At 45.9% G+C, this 22,529-nt stretch overlaps 1 protein-coding gene across 2 annotated transcripts in view; it reads right to left on the bottom strand.

The window, feature by feature from the left end:
• Positions 1 to 22,023, bottom strand: part of SIL1 (SIL1 nucleotide exchange factor) — a 248,215-nt gene extending 226,192 nt beyond the window's left edge. The window contains exons 1-2 of one of the 2 annotated variants that reach the window (XM_055286083.2): positions 21,864 to 22,010; positions 20,031 to 20,114 (exon numbers count right to left, since the gene is read on the bottom strand). The gene's annotated coding sequence lies outside the window, so the exon portion shown is untranslated. Of the gene's footprint in view, positions 1 to 20,030; positions 20,115 to 21,863 lie in introns of both variants that reach the window. The other variant, XM_055286082.2, reaches the window with a different exon arrangement.
• Between the last annotated feature and the right edge of the window lie 506 nt (positions 22,024 to 22,529).

The following is a 22,529-nucleotide window of genomic DNA, read 5'->3' as shown; positions in this document are numbered from 1 at the left end:
TCACAATTCTAAAGGCTTGGAAGTCCAAGAACAAGATGCCAACAGATTCGATGTCAGGTGAGGGATCTCTGCTTCATAGATGGCACCTTTTTACTGGGTCCTCACATGCAGAAGAGGCAAGGAAGCTCCTTGGGCCTCTTTTATAAGGGCACTAATCCTATTCATGAGGGTGGAGCCCTCATGACCTAATCACCTCCCAAAGGAACCACCTCGAGGGTTAGGTTTCAACATATGAATTTGGAGGGGACACACATTCAGACCATGGCACCATCATTATTCCCCATTTAGAGCTGAGAAAATTAATGGGCAGGAAAGTGAAGTAAATAGTCCAAGGTCACACAGCTTCCAAGTGGAGAAGCTGAGATTCCTTTTTTTTTTTTTTTTTTGAGACAGAGTGTCGCTCTGTCGCCCAGGCTGGAGTGCAGTGGCGCAAGTTCCGCTCACTGCAAGCCTCGCTTCCTGGGTTCATGCCATTCTCCTGCCTCAGTCTCCCGAGTAGCTGGAACTACAGGCGCCCGCCACCACAGCCGGCTAATTTTTTTTTTTAGTAGAGACGGGGTTTCACTGTGTTAGCCGGGATGGTCTCAATCTCCTGACCTTGTGATCCACCCGCCTTGGCCTCCCAAAGTGCTGGGATTATAGGCGTGAGCCACCATGCCTGGCCTTTATTTTATTTATTTATTTATTTTTTTTTGAGACTGGCTCTGTCACCCAGGCTGGAGTGCAGTGGCACCATCTTGGCTCACTGCAACCTCTGCCTCCTGGGTTCAAGCGATTCTCCTGTCTCAGCCTCCTGAGTAGCTGGGATTACAGGTACACACCACCATGCCTGGCTAATTTTTGTATTTTTGTTTTTTTTTTTTTTTTTTTGAGACTAATTTTTTGTATTTTTAGTAGAGACGGGGTTTCACCGTGTTAGCCAGGATGGTCTCGATCTCCTGACCTCGTGATCCGCCCGCCTCGGCCTCCCAAAGTGCTGGGATTACAGGCGTGAGCCACCGCGCCCAGCCTAATTTTTGTATTTTTAGTAGAGACGGGATTTTGCCACGTTGGTCAGGCTGGTCTCGAACTCCTGATCTTGTGATCCACCTGCCTTGGCCTCCCAAAGTGCTGGGATTACAGGCATGAGCCACCGTGCCCAGCCGAGAAGCTGAGAGTCTAACTAAAGTCAGCCCCAGTCCAAGGGCCAAGCTCCTAACCACTATGCAGCATGGCCTTCCAGACGAATAAGTGAAAGGAGTAGTGGGCAAGGCCACAGTATCACTAAAGAGTCTGGTCTAGGGTCTATACCCGCCCACCATGCACTTAACACTTGGTCTGGCAGCACGTAACTCTGACCCAGTTTTCTTTATACCACAGGCAACTCCTGTACCTCAGTTTTCCTGGCCACACAGTGGGAGGAACAACTCCAGCCCATTACCAGCCCTCTAGACATTGGTTGCTGCCAAGAGAGAACATGTGCACATCTACATCAACCAGAACTGAATGTTACACAAACCACAGGTGCTGGCTTTTCTAACTTGGCACATCACATCTCTGGGAGTTGCCAGTGTCAGTGGCTTAAGTGGTCCAAGGTGAAGGGGGTAGCCCTTACCCAGGAGTGACAGCCAAGAGAGGGATGGTGACACAGCAGGTTACAAAGGACTCTGTAGCTGTCAGCTGTTAACATGTGACAAGCCTGAAACCTCCAGGCCTTTTTCTGTGCAGATGGAAAGATGCCAAGTGCTGGCACCCTGGGCCACCATGTCTGCTGAGTGGCCAGGTGCCCCAACAACACACTGACTACTGGCACTGAGAGAGCACATGAATCAGGAGGAACAAGGCCACACTAAAGGGGATTAGTCTCAAGATTACCATTTAGCTGACTGAAGGAAAACAACCTATTACAGTAATGTTCCTTTTCTGATCTTCATTTTCACTCCCTCAACAAAATCCAGCCAGTGTCCAAAAGGGTGCTGCTCATTTGCAAATCCAAAACCACCAAAACCACCACCAACTCTCCAAAGGCTTCCTCTGTTCTCCAGGTAAATATGAAATGCCTTGCCACAGCTGACAAGGCCTGCCCTCACCAACCCCTCCAACCTCAGCTGGCTCCTCTCACTCTCTGTGCCCCAACCATACTTTCAGTTCCTCATACAACTCCCCACCCACTGCCTGCTTCCAGAGCCTTTGCAAATCTAGGCCCTCAGCCTGAAATTTTCCTCAACCTCCTGTCACTCTGCTTGGTAAATACTTGTTTGGTCTTCACAGTATTTACTCGAACATCACTTCCTCAAAGAAGCCTTCTCTGATACCCTCTTAGCCCTAGGACCAAGTCAAATCCCTCTCAAATGTTCTCAACTCTTTCTTTCAATACACTTATTGCAAGTGTAATTTTACTAACTTTGACATATTCATCAGTACACTCTAAGCAGGAACCCTACCTGACACTGTATCTCAGGGCCTAACAGTGTCTCGAATGTAACAGATGTTTTATATACATTTGTTGACTGAAAAAATAAAATTTCAGAGAGAAGGAAAACGAAGCTGTATCCAAATCAAAGAGTTCTACTTAGAGCTGTTCTCTTCCCTAGGTGACCTTAAGCCAAACTATTCTCTCCCCTTCCCCCTTTCTCTCCCAAATTTCTTACAGAAGTTACTTTCTGTCTGACATTCTTTAAGCTGGTGGTAGCCATAGTGATAAGCTGGCCTACAGCCAGAAACAGTCTAAAAAGATATCACCTTGTCTGAGTGTTCCAGGCTTCCAAAATAAGGAAGGCACAGCACAGGCCCAGGCAGGCACAAACACAAAAGCCTTTCCCCAGTAAAGACACTGAACCAAACAACCAGGACCCCCTGAAAGAAATGAGTAATCCCCAGGGCAGACAGTGCCCTCCGAGTGACCCACCCAAAGAAAGAAGGGAGGGGAGGCAAGGCTACAGGGGCAGAAGCAGGCATTCTGTGCCCTGATGAGATTTTAAACCCTCTTTTACTCCTTGGATGAAGCAGAGATGTGCCCAAACACTAAATATCAAAGTCTCTCCTGATGAGGCAGCTTCAGAGGAGGTCCACAGATTGTGGCTCAGAAAAGCAATATCAGTAACTAAAGAAGTTCGCATAAAGCTCTAATTAAGGCCATTTTCCCTCTACAGAAGCAGGAGGATCTTCTCCTTACCCTTCTCTTATGTAGGGTAGGCAGGTAGGGGGTGGCAGGAAGGGAGGCAGAAGTATTTTTTGAGCACCACTTAGTGCCAGGCATAGTGACAGGTACTTTATAGACAGGGCTATTAATAAAAAAACAAACGGGAAATGAATAAGCACATACACAGATGGGTAGCTGATGCTGAGCAAGGTTAAGCAACTTGTCCAACTATTGAATGGTAAGGTCAAGGGTCGCACCCACAGCCAGATGTGATGGCTTATACCTATAATCCCAACACTTCAGAAGGCCAAGGTGGGAGGATCACTTGAAACCAGGAGTTCAAAACCAGCCTGAGCAACACAGCAAGATCCCATCTCTACAAAAAATTAAAAGATTAGCCAGGTGTTGTGGCACATGACTGTAGTCCCACTACTAGGGAGGCTGAGGTGGGAGGATCTCTTGACCTCAAGAGGTCGAGGCTGCAGTGAGCCAAGATTGTGCCACTGCATTCCAGCCGGGGCAATAGAGCAAGACCCTGTCTCTTTAAAAAAAAAAAAAAAAAAAAAAAAAAAGTTGGCCGGGCACAGTGACTCATGCTTGTAATCCCAGCACTTTGGGAGACCAAGGTGGGTGGATCACTTGAGGCCAGGAGTTCGAGACCAGCCTGACCAACATGGGGAAACCTCGTCTCTACTAAAAACACAAAAAAATTAGCCAGGCATAGTGGTGTGCACCTGTAATCCCAGCTACTTGGGAGGCTGAGGCAGGAGAATCACATGAAACCAGGAGTTGGAGGCTGCAATGAGCCAAGATCACACCATTGCAATCCAGCCTGGGCAACAAGAGCAAAACTCCATCTCAAAAAAAAAAAAAAAAAAAGTCACACCCAGCTTTGCCTGAATCAGACTTTTTTCTCCTACCCCAATGCTGCCTTTGTGGGTCATCTATTAGCCCCACTCTGCTCCTCACCCCTTTACCACCACCTTCCTAACCAGAATTGGGAATGTAGCTCCTGGTAAGCTCTTTGACAAAGAAAAGTCTGTCTTCCATGAGCACAACCCACCACAATTGATACATACAAAACTGAGATGCACCACCACTTCCTAGGTTTGGAGCACAGTTTGTTGTAGGGAGCGAAATTCATCATCTGCAACTATGGGCATGAGGCTGGATTTTCTGAAAACCCAAAATGAGACCACAGTGATGAAGTCTCTGCATTTCCCAGAACCCACAGCTCTGGGCACTAGGATGGTATTCCTGCAGTGTAGCATGCCTTAAACCAAAGGATGGTGTGCTCCATCACACCATCAGAAAGACAGTACCTACAGGGCAGACAATCCCAGCTGAAGTCTCCATAGCTCCTCTAGCTAGGCAGAGAGGGTAGCAACTCCATACCTGAGTCATCCGCCTCTACACAGCATCTTCTGCAAGGTTAAGCATACATTCATTGTGCTATAGTTCAATGTTAACCCTTCCCCCTGCACTCATTTCAGGATCTGCCTCTTATCAAAAGCTATGCCAGCTGATTATTATAATGATAAGTATTATGCCATTATAATAACATTATTGTGCTTTTTTCCTGCACTTGACATCTGTTGGCTGATAGGTTTAAACAGTACATAAGCAATAATTATGCAGTGCTCTCTCCTTTCCAACCAAGCCTCTAGTGTGACTCTTAATGTTACATCCAACTGCAATAAATGCCCAGCCCGAGCAGCAGTGGGAAACATGGCTCATCTGGGCTCACCCACCATGCCTCTAGTCACAGTGCCAGAAACAGAGGCTCAACTAGGTCCCTAATTGTTAACATGCTCCCCTGCTCTCCCAGGGATTTGGGGGAAATACCACCCAGCAAGCAATTTATTGTTGAAAACCCCTGCAGGGCTGGAGGAGTTATATATACAGGTCTCAGTACTGCAGAGGGACAAGCAGTACCAAATCACAACAGTACACACCACCACAAGAGAAGAAGCACAGGAAAATGCATTCCTCCACTGGGAGTTCTCAAACAAATGATTTCCAGAGAGTCATTCTGCCTGGTTCCCCACACACAGTTCTTGGCAACTGCTGGTAAAATTGGCAAAAGGGAGAGGAGGGGTAGGGCAGAGGGCTATCTCCAGGCTTCTATTTTGAAGTTGAGAAATCACTAAACTGGCTGCTCAGCCTTCTTTATAGGACCCACCACAGGCCAGGATAGAGTCTGGAGGCCAAAGCAGAGAAGTCCCACCTCCTGTCAGCCAAAGCCCTTGCATCTACCTTTCACACTGCTGATGACAATCAAGGTAGAAAAAAGATGTGAGATTCTGTAACTGCAGACTATCAATATGCCTGAATTACACATTAGCCCTATTAAAGGTAACCCACAGCAAGGCTTCACTAAAAAATGACGTTAAAACAAACCTCGCCAGGGGACCAGGGCTGGCCTGTTTTGTTTTCTACGCTGTAATACACAGTTTTTGTTTTTTTGTTTTTGTTTTTTTTAAGGCAGAGAAGGGGGTGGAAGGTTATTCAAATTTAAAGGAGCAGTAAACACTATAATCTGTGTGCAAGGAGAAAAGGAACATTCAGGAGTGCCAAGTGCAGGCTCTTGGGACATGTGTGGCCGGGACAGTAGTAGCCCCGGGGGGCTTTCTCCTTCAGCCTCAACATGCTGCTCTCATTGTTTGGGAGCAGGCAAGCCAGCAGGCAAGGTCCACACGGCACAAAGAGGCACTGTTCCCTAGGTCTAAGGAGAAGATTGCCCTCTCAGAAGGAAATTAATATGACGCAACACAGAATGAGCAGGGCCAGTCACCCACAGAAGTCACCTATCTAAGGAGGGGGTTTGAAGAGGTGTTACTCAAGGCATGGACCACATCTGTCTCATTCATCACTATATTCCCAGGGCTAAGCAGGTCCTGGCACACAATGGGTACTTAGCAAATAATGGTGGATTGAATGGTAACCAGAAAGAACCCTTAGCCTGGAAGCCACTGACAAGAGCTAGAATCTAACCGTTCCTATTATAACCTGTGGTAACGAAAGAGCCGTGGATGGCAAAGAACATATAAAGGGAACCTAGAGAATAAAAATGAGTCTACCTCCAGTACCTGGTGCCTTAATAGACTGACAAGTGTATTCTGGTCAGATTACAATATAGCCCTAGAAGGACAAAGCGGGAAGGAGAGAAGGGGAAGAGGGAAGAGTGAGAAACAAGTGAGACAAAACATTTATTGAGTGCTTACCATGTATACATCTGAAAACCCCAGGGGGTTTCACAGATGAGGACACACGAGCAGGGAGGTTGAGTGGCGCCTCTGAAGTCTCACAGCTGTTACATGGTTTAAATCTGGGTGTATCTGACGATATGACCCAAAAGCTTTCCACCATAATTTGCCTTGGTTTCCTCCAGAGGGGAGCTGGCTTCCCAGCTAACCTCTCCTATAGAGGAGAGAATGCTCTTACATGTCCACATAAATCAACTTAGTCGTCACGTTTATTGGAGTTAGTTAACTGGAACTGTGACTTGATGGTCTCTGATGAATTTCACATGCCTGAGGCAGGCCCCCAGGAACTGAAACCTGGATGAACTAACTAAGTTTACAGGCCTGCAAAGCTGCACACCAGTAAGGCCCTAAGTCATCAGCTGGTACTTCTTTCTAGGGCAAACCTCTCTGGCCTGGCACAGGTCAGGTCTGGGTAAGGAAAGAACCTAAGCATGACCTCTACATGCCCCCAAGTTCTCTTCAGAAATTACAAAGAAGCCTTCCCTACTCCATGCTATGTCAGCAATACACAGAATTCTATTTGAAGGCTTTAAATTCTGATTTAAGTAGGACTAACAGAAGTAAAAAGCCAAGGATTTCTGCATGGTCCTTAGAAGCAAATAAGCCTTTCCTCCATGTCCATGGTGCTCCTGCCTCCCTGGAGTTTCCAGAGACCTTTCACACCCATGATGTCAGGTGCAGCAGAGTAGAAAGGGCAAGGTGATTTTGCATATTGTATTCAGAAGAGACCAGAGGTGAGAATCAGCCAGTGCTCCTAATGGAGGTGAATACCCTGGACAAACTCAGAGGCAGCTTAGGTTGTACTAAAAACATTTTCAAGGTTGTCTGTTTATTGCACCTCCTGTATGAGGGCTTTCATCAGTTAAAATGGGTTTTTTCAAAGCACAGAGAAGCTGATGATTCACCCAGGTGCACAACAGCTGCTGAGAAGACCTGTGGGAAGAGGCCACCCGGCAAAGGCAGGCTGTGTATGGTAAGAAAGGTCTCCAAGGAATGCCCTACATGCCAAGCCACATGCTGTCAGGATATTAATCCAAACCCATCTTGCACACTTTACAATGTTTACTCTCTCTGGGATGTGGAGCATTAAATTATATCCAAGGACTACACAAGTCCTTCCAATTCTATTCCACACTTACTTCTTTGCTAAAAAGATTTGTAACCTGGAAACAAAGCCCTCTGCCTAATAGCAGCAATAATTCTCCGCAAACAATAGGAAGCCAGAGTGTCAGTTCAAACTCTCCTAAAAGGTATTGCCCCATTGAAGCTTTAGTTTAGGTTTCTCCAAAAAGTGGAGAAACCTACTACTGATCCCCTTTTTCCAGAGATGACAGGCCTGTGTAACTAAGCGTCCTGAGAGGAGGGCTCAAACCAAAAGAGGAAAGAGGAATCACCACTACTCCATTCCTGCCCTAACTGCAATGGCCCTGGAAATGGTAAAGAATTCCAAAGAGGACTGCCTCATTGCTACAAGAACTAAGAACAAGGTACATGAATAGGAGACGAAGCTACCTGGATTAGTCACAGCCCTACTCTGGCTGGCAGTATGACCCTAAATCGGTCATTTAGACTCTCTGAGCCTCAATATTTTACCACCATAAAATGGGGATGTTGTGTGGCCAGGCACAGTGGCTCATTCTTGTAATCCCAGCACTTTGGGAGGTCAAGGTGGAAGGATCGCTTGAGGCCAGGAGTTCAAGACCAGCCTCGGAAACATAGCAAAACCCCATCTCTACAAAAAAAATTTAAAAAAATTAGCCAGGCATGGTGGCACATGCCTATAGTCCCAGCTCAGGAGGCTGAGGTGGGAGGATATCTTGAGCCCAAGATTTTGAGGCTGCAGTGAGCTACGATCACACCACTGTTACTCCAGCCTGGGTGCGAGTGAGACATTGTCTCTAAAAAAAACTACAACTAAAAAATAAATAAATGGGAATGTCATAAGAATCAGATTGAAAACAGTAAAATTTGAAAACAGTAAAATATTGCACATACTTTAGGCCTGACTGTTATTCCAAAGACCCCTGCATGAGAAACCCTAGGACATTTCTAGGGAGCAGAGAGGCCAAGCTGTCACATCTGAGAGGCAGTCTACAGCGATTGGGTCCAGTTGTTTACAGAGAAATCCATACGTCAGGAGTAAAGTGAGGACAGAGTAAAATTTGAAGAGAAGACCACATATGGGTCTGCTCAGCTACATTTAAAAAATAATAATACAGCAGGTCTCCAAGTAACATTGCTTCGATCAACATTATTTCCTTATAACACCGATGAGAAAAAAATAATTGTTTCCCAGTCAGGGCCACTGCTTGTGTGGATCTGCTCATTCTCCCCATGTCTGTGTGGGTTTTCTCCAAGTCCTCAGTCACCTTCCACATCCCGAAGACGTGCCTGTTAGGTTCGTTGGTGTGTATTAAGGGGTCCAGTCTGCAAGAGTATCAGGGTGTGTGAGTGTACCCTGAAATGGGATGGCGTCCTGTCCAAGGCTGGTTCCTGCCTGGCGCCCTGAGCTGCCGGGATGGGCTCTGGCCACCCAAGACCCTGAACTAATTGGGTAGTAATTATCTCACTTGTTTTTATTAATCCTTCTTAAAGGTATGTATAGCTCACATTTATCTCAATTTTTAATATTAGAAGTGTTTTGGTCTTTATTTAGAAGTTGGGTCATGTTTCTGTAACAAGAAATATCCTGTAGGAACTTAACTCTTGTTTATACCAATGAGCCATAGTAAAATTGGTTTTGTATACATTTCACTTAAAGTCACAGTTTCCAAGAACTTATGACCGATGTCAAGTGAGGACTTACTGTATATGCCTATGTTTCAAATTTCAAAAGGCACACAAAGACATATAGTGAAAAGTAAGTCTCCCTCCTCCCCCATTCTCTAGTTACCCAGGGCCTCTCACTAGAGACAAACTGCACTGCTTTCAGTATCTCATGTATTCTTCCCGAGATATTCCTGGGAGCTAATTTCTACTGGAGATGGGGATATCATTTGTGGCAACACTCTCAGACCTAGAAGGTGATGCCAGGCAAGTAAGCACTGCTGGGGCACTTAGGGACTATGAAAAAAATGAGACAGCCAGAGGATAAGATATCACCTTGCAAAAGGTTCCATGGAGATGCAGACTTCCTTCTGGCTATTATACTGTTTTGCCCCTTGGCTGACCACAGTTAAGCAGTGATTCTGTACAATGTATTTCCCTTTCAGTTGTATCTGTTCACCCAGAGCACTTTCTCAGAGATGTCATTAACAGAAGTGGCCTCCGGGACCTTATGCTGCACCAGCCTGACCACCAGGCCCTTCAAAGTAGCCAGAAGCAGGAACAACCATCAAACCTGCCTCAGTGGAAGCTGAGCAAAAGGGCAAAAAGTGCAAAAGTTCTTGAGTCACCATATTTCTAGGGACAAAAGTTGCTTTTCACAGCCCAGTGAAATCAGAATATAAGGGAGGATAAAGCCCAGACCATAGATGTTCTACAGGGCCGAACCCAAGAGATTAAGTCACTACCCACAGAAAATCATAGGACACTTTTATCTAAAGATAGGCTTTAACCAAACGCCCTCAAAAGTTTTCAAGCTATGTCCTCCCCTCCCCCACCTTTAGTATTTTACAAGGAATTTAAATGTGTGAAACTCCAGCCTCTACCCAAAGGATACAGATGGGTAGCCTATAGGTCAAATCTAGACCACAAATATGCTTTGGTAGTCCCTAGAGATTATGAATATCTGGCTTCCCATATGACATGAGGAGGCCATATTCACTAGAGCCATACTCACCCATGATGATAGGCTGAGTAGCAGCTACCCCTCATGAAGCACATAAGCACTCCGGTTTGACACAGGCCCACCACTCTCTGTTGCCTCTCTGTTCCCAACTTGGCCCTAAAAACATCTCAGTTGGAGACTCCTAACCAGTGAGTAACACAGGAGGCTAAATTGGCAAGTACATCAGCTGACCAAATAGCAGGACTCTTGAATTCATAAACATTTATTGAACACTCTCTATGTGCCAGGACTGTGCTGGGGATTGGATGCATGAAGAGGAATGACAGATGCAGTGTCTGCCCTCTAAGAAGTTCTAATCCAATTGAGTGTATAAGGCTTACTCTAAGGAATCCAATGCTTCAAAAACAAAGGGCTCTGGGAATGGAGCATGTGAATTCACTGTGGCTGGGAATCAAGAAATGCTTCAGGGAAGTAGGATTTCAACAGGATTGTTATCATTTCTTAAGTTTTCATGTAAACATCCATTCAACAACCATTTATGGTATCCATATTACACTCAGCATTATGCTAAGAGACACATAATAAATCACAACCCATATCCTTGAGAAGCTCATATAAAAAGAGACAAACATCATACCATAATAAAAGTGTGCTGAATTCTATAATAAAGGTGTTGCAATGGGGATACAGATGAGGACACATCAGGTAAGGCTCACTGAAGGCAGCAGCTCTGCAGCATAAAGTAGAGAACTGGCTGGGCGCTGTGGCTCACGCCTGTAATCCCAGCACTCTGGGATGCTGAGGCGGGTGGATCACCAGGTCAGGAGTTCGAGGCCAGCCTGGCCAACATGGAGAAACCTAGTCTCTACTAAAATTACAAAAATTAGCCAGGTGTGGTGGCACATGCCTGTAGTCCCAGCTACTTGGGAGGCTGAAGCAGGAGTATCACTGGAACCCGGGAGGCAGAGGTTGCAATGAGCCAAGATCGTGCCACTCCACTCCAGCCTGGGGCAACAGGGCAAGACTCCATCTCAAAAAAAAAAAAAAAAAGTAGGAAACTAAGGAGAGAGTACTCTGGGCAAAAGAACTGGCAGAGACACAAACATGAGGCATACTCAGAGGACCACATGGATCAGTTCATCAGGAGCAAGGGGCACATGTGGGTGATGGTACAGGACATATTAACTAAAATGGTGGGATGGGTATACACTGCAATAGGCTTGGAACACCAAGACAATCTGATACATTTGGAATTTATTCAGGAGCTAGTAGGTGCCATTGAAGGCTTCTGATATGGTTTGAATTTGTGTCCCCACCCAAATCTCATGTCAAATTGTAATCCCCAGTATTGGAGGAGGGGCCTAGTGGGAGGTGACTAAATCATAGGGGCGGATTTCCCCCTTGCTGTTTTCACAAAAGTGAGTTCTCACAGGATCTGGCTGTTTAAAACTGTGCAGCATGTCCTCTTTGCTCTCTTTCTCCTGCTCCAAACATGTAAGACGTGCCAGCTTCCCCTTCGCCTTCCGCCATGATGGTAAGTTTCCTGAGGCCTTCCCAGAAGCAGAAGCCTGTACAGCCTGCAGAACCATGAGCTAATTAAACCTCTTTTCTTTATAAATTACCCATTCTCAGGTATTTGTTTGTAACAGTACGAGAATAGACTAATACAGCTTCCAAGCGTAAGTATTCTCTTATAAGCACAATATATAGGAAGACCCAAAGTGGCAGTAGTATATAGTGTCCTGGAGGAAGCAAAAGCAAGAAATAAGAGGGCGCTTCTGTAATAATTCTGGAGCACAGTCACAGGAAACAGGGGAAGCAACAAAACTAGGTAAAAAAGATACTGCAGAGGCTCGCTAAAAAGAAAAAGACAATGGCATTTTCTTGAATGTACTAATTCCTATTGTTTACCAATTCAGATTGGCCTTCCCTCCAAATAGTGAGTTTTTTTACCTTATTTGTCTCATACAGAAAAGGCATGGTCTATAGTCATAGTGCTTGGATTTTTTTAAAAACTCAGCTCGAGATCGAAATAATGGGATTGGCTCCAGGGGCTTTTTCCTCACTCCCTTGCTACATGGAACCAGTTGTACATCTCAAAGGGAGAGACAGTCAACTTGAGCACAAAATCTGGGTCAGTGTATGTGACTGTGCCTCCGTGACTTTGCACAAGGACCAGAAATGAGCATACAAATCAGAGGAAAGCAGTGACAAAAGTCAACATTCCCTTGATGAGCTAATTGCTTCATTTCTGGCTGAAGAGCAGAAAGCAAGGAATAAGGAGAAGACACTATCTGAGGGACCAGGCAGGCTCTAGACTAGCCAGCCCTACCCCAATAAAATCCCCACGTCAGAAACTGCCCCCAAAACAGGGCCTGCTGGCTTGAGCACCTGATGAGAGAGAACCTGAGAAAGATAAGCACTAAGCTGAGTAAGGAAGGAGATGGCAGAGAAGCAGCAAAGTTCCTTGCTACTCACAACTTTTAGTTATTCAGCATGAACTACCTATAACTATTGATATAAATAATATATAATACCAACCAACTAAGACAACAATGAGGTGATGGTTAAGATAAAACTTGCTTGGTCAGCATAACCTATCCGGAAACTAAGACGTGGCTCAGAAACTGGAAACTATTGTTGTCAGTAATGATGACAACACAGAGCATTTACATCAGGGGTCCCAAACCCCCAATACTGGTCTGTAGCCTATCAGGAACACATCCAAGGAGGTAAGCAGCGAGTGAGCAAAGCTTCATAAGCTGCTTCCCATCACTTGCATTAACACCTGAGCACTGCCTCCTGTCAGATCAGTGGCAGCATTAGATTCTCATAGGAGCACAAACTCTATTGTAAACTGTGCATGCAAGGGATCTAGGTTGAACACTCCTTATGAGAATCTAATGCCTGATGATCTGTCACTGTCTCCCATCACCCCCAGATGGGACCGTCTAGTTGCAGGAAAACAAGCTCAGGGCTCCCACTAAGTCTACGTTATGGTGAGTTGTATATTTCATTACATACTATAATGTAATAATAATAGAAATAGGTTGGGCATGACGCCTGTAATCGCAGCATTTTGGGAGGCCAAGGCGAGTGGATCACCTGAGGTCAGGAGTTCAAGACCAGCCTGGTCAACATGGTGAAACCTCATCTCTACTAAAAATACAAAAATTAGCGGGTGTGGTGGTGCACATCTGTAATCTCAGCTACTCAGGAAGCTGAGGCAGGAGAATTGCTTGAACCTGGGAGACAGAGGTTGCAGTGAGCCGAGATTGTGCCACTGAACTCCAGCCTGGGTGATGGAATGAGACTCTGTCTCAAAAATAATAATAATAATAGAAACAAAGTACACAATAAATATAATGCGCTTGAATCATCCCCAAACCATCCCCCACATCCCTCAGTCCATGGAAAAATAGTCTTCCACGAAACTAGTCCCTAGTGCCAAAAAGGTTGGGGACTGCTGTTTCACATTGTGCCAGAAGAAGCACCATATCTATTCTCTCAATTCTTCTTAAGATAGCTATAAAAATACGTATTACTATTCCCATTCAACAGATCATAAAACTAAGGCTTAGAGAAAATAAGTAACTTACAATCTGACAACTAGTAAGTAGATATCAGAACGTAAATCCAAGTGAGTCTGACTCCAAAGTGTGTTTAAACCAATCTGACATACACTCATTCCTTCTCTCTTTCTCTTAGAGATGTATTGAAGGTTTGCTTGGATCACCAGATAAGGTCCACTGTTACATCTGGCCTCATTCTTTACAGAAACACATAGGTCTGGCCTGAGCACTATTTGTTTCTAATACGGAGGAAGACTTCAAATTCATTTCCTCTGAGGTAAGAGCAAGAGAAAACACATTTCGACGTGAGTAGGAGGAAAAACAGCATGACAGCAAAAATCTTCAACCATGAGGGTATAAAATCATGTACAAGGCAGTAAGTGGAGACAGGGCCTCCTCCTTCCCAGGAGACTTCTAACTGCAAAAGCATCCTGCATCTTACAATGCTTTAAACAATTCTAACAACTTCTATGGCCACCCTTTGTAAGACGCCTAGCTTGTGTCCCAGCTCTAACACTAGAGTCCCACTATTATGTGGGTGGCCTAAAAAGGGTCCTACCATTAGGTGGCCCACTTCACTTCTCTGGGGCTCAGTTTTTGTCGTCAGAAAAATAAAAACCTATCAAATGCAAAATGGAGGCATTGGGCAGTAACAGAACTAGAAGTGTATCTCCTGACTCTTCACTCATCCACAGTACCACAAAAAGCCAGCCCTGATGTTTGCAAGGAAATAAAGATCTCTATAATATCTTCCAGCCCAAAACACAATCATTTTAGACTTTAGCAGCTAGGTCCAAGGATGGAGACTTAACTTCAAGAATACAGTCAAACCCAACTCCCCATGAGTATGAGATGGGGTGTGGGGAAAAACAAGATGCAACCTTAGGCCAGACACAGTGGCTCACACCTGTAATCCCAGCACTTTGGGAGGCCGGGGTGAGCAGATTACCTGACGTCAGGAGTTCAAGACCAGCCTGGCCAACATGGCAAAACCCCATCTCTACTACAAATACAAAAATTAGCCGGCCATGGTGGCAAGCACCTGTAATCCCAGCTGCTCAGGAGGCTGAGGCACAAGAATCACTTGAACCTGGGAGGCAGAGGTTGCAGTGAGCCAAGATCACACTCACACCTGGGCGACAGTGAGACTCCGTCTCAAAAAAAAAAAAAAAGCAAGTTTAAATACTTACTTACCAGCTGGCCCCTTAAGTTTCCAATACCCACTATCCACAGCACTCAAAGCATGACCAATCAATGTTGTCTGTATCGATTGTCCTACTTTACGTTATTCCACTGGGCTGAAGCCTGCTAGTTTTCTAGAGTTTGATAAGATGGCTGCTGTCCCCTTGGGAGCCTCACAGAAATGAGATTATCCCCAGAGGTAAAGAAATGTCCATTTAAAAGTCCACTGGTACAGCTGGGCGTGGTGGCTCACACTTGTAATCCCAGTGCTCTAGAAGGCCAAGGTAGGGCATCACTTGAGGCCAGGAATTTAAGATCAGCCTGGGCAATGTTGCAAGCAAGACTCTGTCTCTTTAAAAAAAAAAAAAAAAAAAAAATTAAATTAGCCAGGCATGGTGGTGCACACCCATGGTCCTAGCTACTTGGGAGGCTGAGGTGGGAGGATCACTTGAGCCCAGGAGTTGGAGGTTGCAATGAGCTATGATCACACCACTACACTCCAGCGTGGGCAACAGAGTGAGACCCTCTTAAAAACAGCCAGGCACAGTGGCTCACACCTGTAATCCCAGCACTTTGGAAGGCCGAGGCCGGCAGATCTCGAGGTCAGGAGTTTGAGACCAGCCTGGCCAACATGGTGAAATCCCACCTCTACTAAAAATACAAAAATTAGCCAGGCGTGGTGGCAGGCGCCTATAGTCCCAGCTACTCGGAAGGCTGAGGCAGGAGAATCACTTGAATCTGGGAGGCAGAGGTTGAGGTGAGCCGAGATCGCGCCACTGCACTCCAGCCTGGGCAACAGAGCAAGATGCTGTCTCAAAAAAAAAAAAAAAAATCCACTGGTGAGTGAGGCATGGTGGTACATGCAATGCAATCCCAGCTACTCAGGAGGTTGAGGTGGAAGGATTGCTTGAGCCCAGGAGTTCAAGACCAGCCTGGGCAACATAGCAAGAACCCATCTCAAAAAAAAAAAAAAAAAAAGTCCATTGGCATTAGCTTTCCTCACCAGAACTTTAGGATGTATCTCAGGTTATTCTTCCAGTTTCTAGATCTCTTTCCCATCACAAGACTGAAGGAGCAAACTACTTGCAGAGATGGAAGTAGCCAGGTGTGGAGATCAGTTCACTGACCACTTTGATGTTGTTCTGCCAGTGATGATAAGTGGTAACCAAAAGGGATGATCAAGAACTTCCTCAGTCACAACAGCCTGTGAGCAGACCTCAGAAACATACCCCTCCCCGTTTCTCTGTAGGTGTGAAATGTGAAATGTGACAAGGGCCAAACATCAGACTCTTCCCAAAGGTTCCAATGTCCAGTCTGGGGACACCTGGGCCAATACAGCAGCCCCAGCTGTGAAGATGGAAGGTCCAAGAGGCACCAGAGAAGCAGATGGTAAATGGACCACCTCAAAATCCAAAGACTGGAAGAAAATTAAAATAAAGAATAAACTTGGCTGGGTGTGGTGGTTCACACTTATAATCCCAGTACTTTGGGAGACCGAGGCAGGAGAAATGCTTGAGCCCAGGAGTTCAAGACCAGCCTGAGCAACACAGTGAGGCTGTCTCCACCAAAAAAAAAAAAAAAAAAAAAAACTAGCCAGGTGTCATGGCACATGCCTGTAGTACCAGCTACTCAGGAGGCTGAGGCAGGAAAATCACTTGAACCCAGGAGGCGGAGGTTGCAGTGAGCCAAGATCACGCCATTGCACTCCAGCCTGGGCAACAAGAGCGAAACTCAGTCTCAAAAAAAAAAAAAAAAAAAAAAAGGAAAGGAAACGAAAAAGCTTGTAGTACTAGTTGTTTCTTCTGGATAAAAAACAGGCCTTGATGACTATATTAAAGAAAGAATATCAGATAAGACCATGCATTCTCAATGAGTGCAGTATAACCCCAGCAGGGGTGAAAATTGATTCTTGGGGGAAAAAAAGTTAGATATTACAATGGTTTGTGGCCATCCAAAGGGCCACAATACAAAAACAGATACACAGTACATCTGTGGTATTAAAATTCCACTGGGGGTAGCTGGGCACGCTCACGCCTGTAATCTCAGCACTTTGGGAGACTGAGGTGGGCAGATCACTTGAGGCTAGGAGTTCAAGACCAGCCTGGCCAACGTGGCAAAACCCCATCTCTACTAAAAACACAAAAATTAGTTGGGCATGGTGGTGGGCGCCTATAATCCCAGTTACTCAGGAGGCTGAAGCACAAGAATCACTTGAACCCAGGAGGCAGAGGCCACAGTGAGCAAAGATCACACCACCGCACTCCAGCCTGGGTGACAGAGTGAGACTCCCTCTCAAAAAAAAATTCCATTGGGGAGTAGACAATTAAGGGAAAAAAAGTCTCAAAATATGATAATGAACAAAAGGTTGAAAAATAATTAGATGAACCCAAAGGGTTGAGTCTTAGATAAACCCTAAGGACAGAGTGTTCATTAATTTGTATAATGGTCATGGGTAGGGTACTAACTTGTCCTGGTTTGCCCTGGACTTTCCTGCTTTTGGCACTAAAAGTCCCACATATGGATATCCCTCTGTCCTGGGCAAACTGGCATGGTGGTCCACTCTTCTCGAGAGAGAGATCAATGAAGGCATTCCCATTTCACAAATGAGGTGACACCAAGAAACACAGTGGTTGTCACGGATTCACAGCACTTTAGCAGCATTCCTGAGGCAAGGCTGGCTCTTTCCATTTGTCTAGTCCTATGTTCACAACTCTCTACCCCTGACTTCCACTTTGGCAGAGAATGTTATTCATGAATTGATTATGCCACTTCCTTCTCAATACCAAAGCCAAGGGCAGTATTAGGAGGATAAAGGCAGACATGGCCAGCCAGCACAACCACACCCTTGTCTTATAGCTGCCTGGTGGAACCTGAAGGAACTACAAGTCTGGGCTGAACATAGTTTTGTTGCTACTGGATTCTGGGTAGAAATTTGCAAAAGTAAGAATGCCAGGTGTAAACTCCTCACAAGCTAGGAAAATTCCATGAGGTTCTCCACATGTGTCTGAGCAGCCTGAATCTTTTACAAGGTTTTGGTCCCAAAGATAAACTCAGTTATTGCTTATGCTAGGAATCAGGGGTTACCCAAAGCCTCACTCTGAATGGCAACAGGCTATTCTCCTACTCCCCTACTCAGTAGTGAAATCCTTGGTGAAAGTAAAGGAAGAAAAGAAAAGAGCAGGCTATTCCCTCTTTAGACTACATGTAATTAAAATACAAGGCTCTCTGCTGTAGAAGACTAAGGTTTGCAGTTTAAGGCCAACTCAGAAAAGGATAAAGTATTCATCCTTGCTCAGAAAGAGAGAAGATTAGCTCCACAGGATGGGTCTCCAAATTGACACTAAATCCACGAGTTAGAGATGGCTGTGCTACAGAGCATGATCCAAGCACCATCTGGAGCCCCCAGAAAAAAAATCCCTAGGAATAGCGACCAAGGGACTAGCATTGTAAGAGAGTTCAGATTAGCTCTCCTGAAAAGAGGCTTACTATAAGAGACTGGTAGACAGCCTCTGCGCAAAACTTCACTTAGGAAAGGATAGAAAATGAATGAAGAAAGACAGGGGGAGGCTGAGCAGGTCAGAGTATGAATCCACAAGTATGTGAAAAAGAGAATCCACCTATTTTGAAAAAGGTACAACTTCCTTTAAGAGCCTTTTTTTTTTTTTTTTTTTTTTTGAGACAAGAGTCTCTCGCTCTGTCACCCAGGCTGGAGTGCAATGGCACGATGATCTCGGCTCATTGCAACCTTCGCCTCCTGAGTTCAAGTGATTCTCCTGCCTCAGCCTCCCGAGTAGCTGGGATTACAGGCATGCGCCACCATGCCCAGCTAATTTTGTATTTTAGTAGAGACGGGGTTTCTCTATGTTGGTCAGGCTGGTCTTGAACTCCCGATCTCAGGTGATCCACCCGCCTCAGCCTCCCAAAGTGCTGGAATTACAGGTGTGAGCCACTGCACCCGGCCAGAGACTGTCATGTTCTTTTGAATATTCTCGTTAATGGCAAATCTTCATTCTTTGAGGGTGAAAACATTTATTGCATTACTATGTCCCAAGAGCTTTCATGTGTAATACATCATTTAACCACCCTTCAAAGTAAATATTATTCCCAGTTTTTGGTTTTTTTTTTTTGAGACAGAGTCTCACTCTGTCGCCCAGACTGGAGTGCAATGGCGTGACCTCAGCTTACTGCAAGCTCCGCCTCCCGGGTTCACGCCATTCTCCTGCCTCAGCCTCCCAAGTAGCTGGGACTACAGGCGCCCGCCACCTCGCCCGGCTAATTTTTTGTATTTTTAGTAGAGACGGGGTTTTACCGTGTTAGCCAGGACGGTCTCGATCTCCTGACCTCATGATCCGCCCTCCTTGGGCTCCCAAAGTGCTGGGATTACAGGCGTGAGCCACCATGCCTGGCCCTATTCCCACTGTTATGTAGTGGTACGTTGAGCCCCAGAGGTGAAGTAACTTATCCAAGGTTATGTGGCTAATAAGTGGTAGACTCAGAATTAAAACTCATGTTCACCACCCTCCAAAAATCTGTTATTTCCACTTCAAAAGAACTGTTAACCCATCTGAAGACAAGGCAGGTGACAAGGTTGCTTACCCATGCCATTCGGGGTTAAATATATATAGGCTGTGTGCAGTGGCTCACGCCTGTAATCTCAACATTTTAGGAGGTCAAGAAAGAAGAATCACCTGAGGCCAGGAATTCAAAAACAGCCTGGGCAACACAGCGAGACCCTGTCTCTACAAAAATTAAAATTACAAAATTAGCTGGGTCTGGTGGTGCGCCCCTGTAGTCCCAACTACTCAGGAGGCTTTAGTGAGAGTATTACTTAAGCCCAGGAGTTCAAGGTTGCAGTGAGCTATGATTATGCCACTGCACTCCGGCCTGAGCCACAGTGTGAGACCCCATCTCAAAAATAATAATAATAATACAGTATGGTTTAATATATTAAAGAAACTGATCTCTCACATGGTTCAAAAAGGTCTCTGAAAACAATTCCAGAGGTGGATTTTCAAAACTGCCTTGGACAACAGCCAAATCACTTAGGCACGCCATCCTCAACTCCCACCACCTACACCTGCACACAGCACTCTAAAGGAGAACATTCATTGGTGGATTAAGTTCCCACATGTCAGTTATTTTAAAATCCATTTTGTTACCTTTCAGTTTCACTTAATCAGCCTCTTCTCCTGCCAGTGAAACACACCAGGGCTCACGGTTGGCCTCAGTAGAGAATAGCTGGCCTTCAGAAAACAGCAGGGAAGGGAAAGTAAGTGGGAATCAAAGTACTAGGCAACTTTTCATTCCTGGACTGCCACATCCCTACTAACATTTCCATCACCTGTAAAATGGGAGCAGAAAGTCTCTTCTATTGCCAATTTCATTAAAACAGCACATGTATTCATGAGCAGATTAAATTCACTAAACAAATGAAAGAAAGGGGAAATAAATGTGGTGTGGTAACACCATCTTAAAAACCCGAGGGCCATGTTCTCAAAACCACAGACCAAGTTCTGACCCATGTTATACAAATATCAATCCCAATATCGTTACACTCTGGCTCCCATCAAAATCCTACCCAATCCCCAAATCTGGCTATACTTTTATCAGAAAAGAAAAAAACTAGGGTGGGGTGAGAGCAGAAAAGACACACATACAACAAAATATCTTTCACAATGTCAAAAAAAAACCTGTTTATATGCCGGGCGAGGTGGCTCATGCCTGTCATCCCAGCACTTTGGGAGGCCGAGGCAGACGGATCACCTGAGGTCGGGAGTTCGAGACCAGCCTGATCAACATGGAGAAACCCCGTCTCTATTAAAAATAGAAAATTAGCCGGGCACGGTGGCGCACGCCTGTAATCCCAGCTATTCGGGAAGCTAAGGCAGGAGAATCTCTTGAACCTGGGAGGCGGAGGTTGCTGTGAGTTGAATGGCACCATTGCACTCCAGCCTGAGAAACAAGAGGGAAACTCCGCCTCAAAAAAAAAAAAAAAAAAAAAAAAAAAAAACTGTTTATATAAACACATCACTTTCTTTTCTTAGCAAATATGTTTCATTCCCCTCCTGTCTACTTAGTTTGGGTTAACTTAACCCCCACCCCATCTCTCAGATCAGCTTATGTTTTTATTTAGGTTTATTGAGGTGGGAAAGCCAACTGAACTTTAATCGAAGCCAGGCATTTAAAAATATTAGAAAACTGATCTTACATATATAGATAGTCAAATATTTTTAAAAGACATCAAATGGCATTCTAATTCCTCCGGTGCAAAGAAAGCCTCAGCCTCACAGGTGTTAGCATTTCCTGATTCCTGGCTTTTCCCACTCAGAGCCCCATTCCAGGGGCTCATATGTCAAGTCATTCTCTCCTGACTTCTGAAGCAGGGATTTTCAAAGCCAGGATTCCGGGACCACCTGAATGAGAACCCCCTGGGGTACAGCTTGCCCACGCACCATCTTATCGGAAATCCCAGGGAATGGAGCCCAAGGCTTATGCACAAACCCCCTAGACGACCTGAGAGATAACACTAACCAATGCCTGTAACCTCTAAAGGCAAATTTTCCAGGACAAAGAAAAACAAGCAATAAGAGAGTGACAATAATTCCACATGGGAAAAGACACACGGGTCTCGGGGATCAACACCAAGCCACCCCTTCTTCGGACAGATACGGAAACTTAGGCTGGGAGAATGAAACAGGCAAGGGCACTAAAAACAGGTGTGGAGCCAAAGCCAATCTCGAATTTCCACGGCCTCGTCTCCTGCCAATAAAGAGGTGAATGGAGACATTCTGAGTGGGAAAGATAAGAAAGGTGGGCCTTCGGCAGGGAGCCCCCGGCCCACTTGGACGTCCCGCTTTGGAGACACTAGTGAGGATGTGTGGGTCCCGAGAACATTGCTAGGAAGGCGCCGAGGCCGCCGGCAGGATGAGGCCCAGGAAGCGCCCTGAGCCCCCCGCCCAGCTCCACGGCCGGGCGGCCCTCACCGCCCCTACCTTCGGCTTCTGGCAGCCGAGTGGCAGCCACAACTCCCACAATTCCGGGCGGCCGCGGCGGCGACCAGCTCTCCCTGCGCAAACGCCGCGGCGACAGTCTGAGCCCGTGAGCTGGCAGCTGTTACGCCGCTCGCGGCCTCGCCCAATCGCAGGCCGCCAGAACAGTGCGCGGCGCCCCCTGCCCCGCACCGAGGTGGGAGCCCCGCCCATAGCCCCGCCCTCTACAGACTCTTGCACAAGCTGCCCCCGTGCCCCGCCCCTTGGGGAGGGAGGGCTGAAGAGATACCTCCACGCCTGCTTCTGCTTCCAGGCTGGAACTGCGAAGTTTTCTGGCTGATTTTCCAACAGTGTAATTTCTTTCTAGCGGAAGGGCCCTCAGAAAGCAATCAGAAGGGTACGGAGTAAAAATAAATCAAGTTCTTGTGACTCAGTTTGGGACAGAAGCCGAGAGTCTCCAGCAATAAAATTTCTCGCAAATTCATGCAAAATAGGACACCTTTAAGTCACTCACTTTATATACTTGTGTAGATTTTTTACAAGGACCAGTTATTCTAAAAATAGCATCAGGTGGCCGGGCGCGGTGGCTCACACCTGTAATCCCAGCACTTTGGGAGGCCCAGGCGGGCAGATCACTTGAGGCCAGGAGTTCAAGACCAGTCTGGCCAA

Source organism: Symphalangus syndactylus, chromosome 7, assembly GCF_028878055.3.
Source record: "Symphalangus syndactylus isolate Jambi chromosome 7, NHGRI_mSymSyn1-v2.1_pri, whole genome shotgun sequence".
Lineage (NCBI taxonomy): Eukaryota > Metazoa > Chordata > Mammalia > Primates > Hylobatidae > Symphalangus > Symphalangus syndactylus.
Note: the sequence above shows the minus strand (reverse complement) of the source record. Positions and strands in the feature narration are given on the sequence as shown.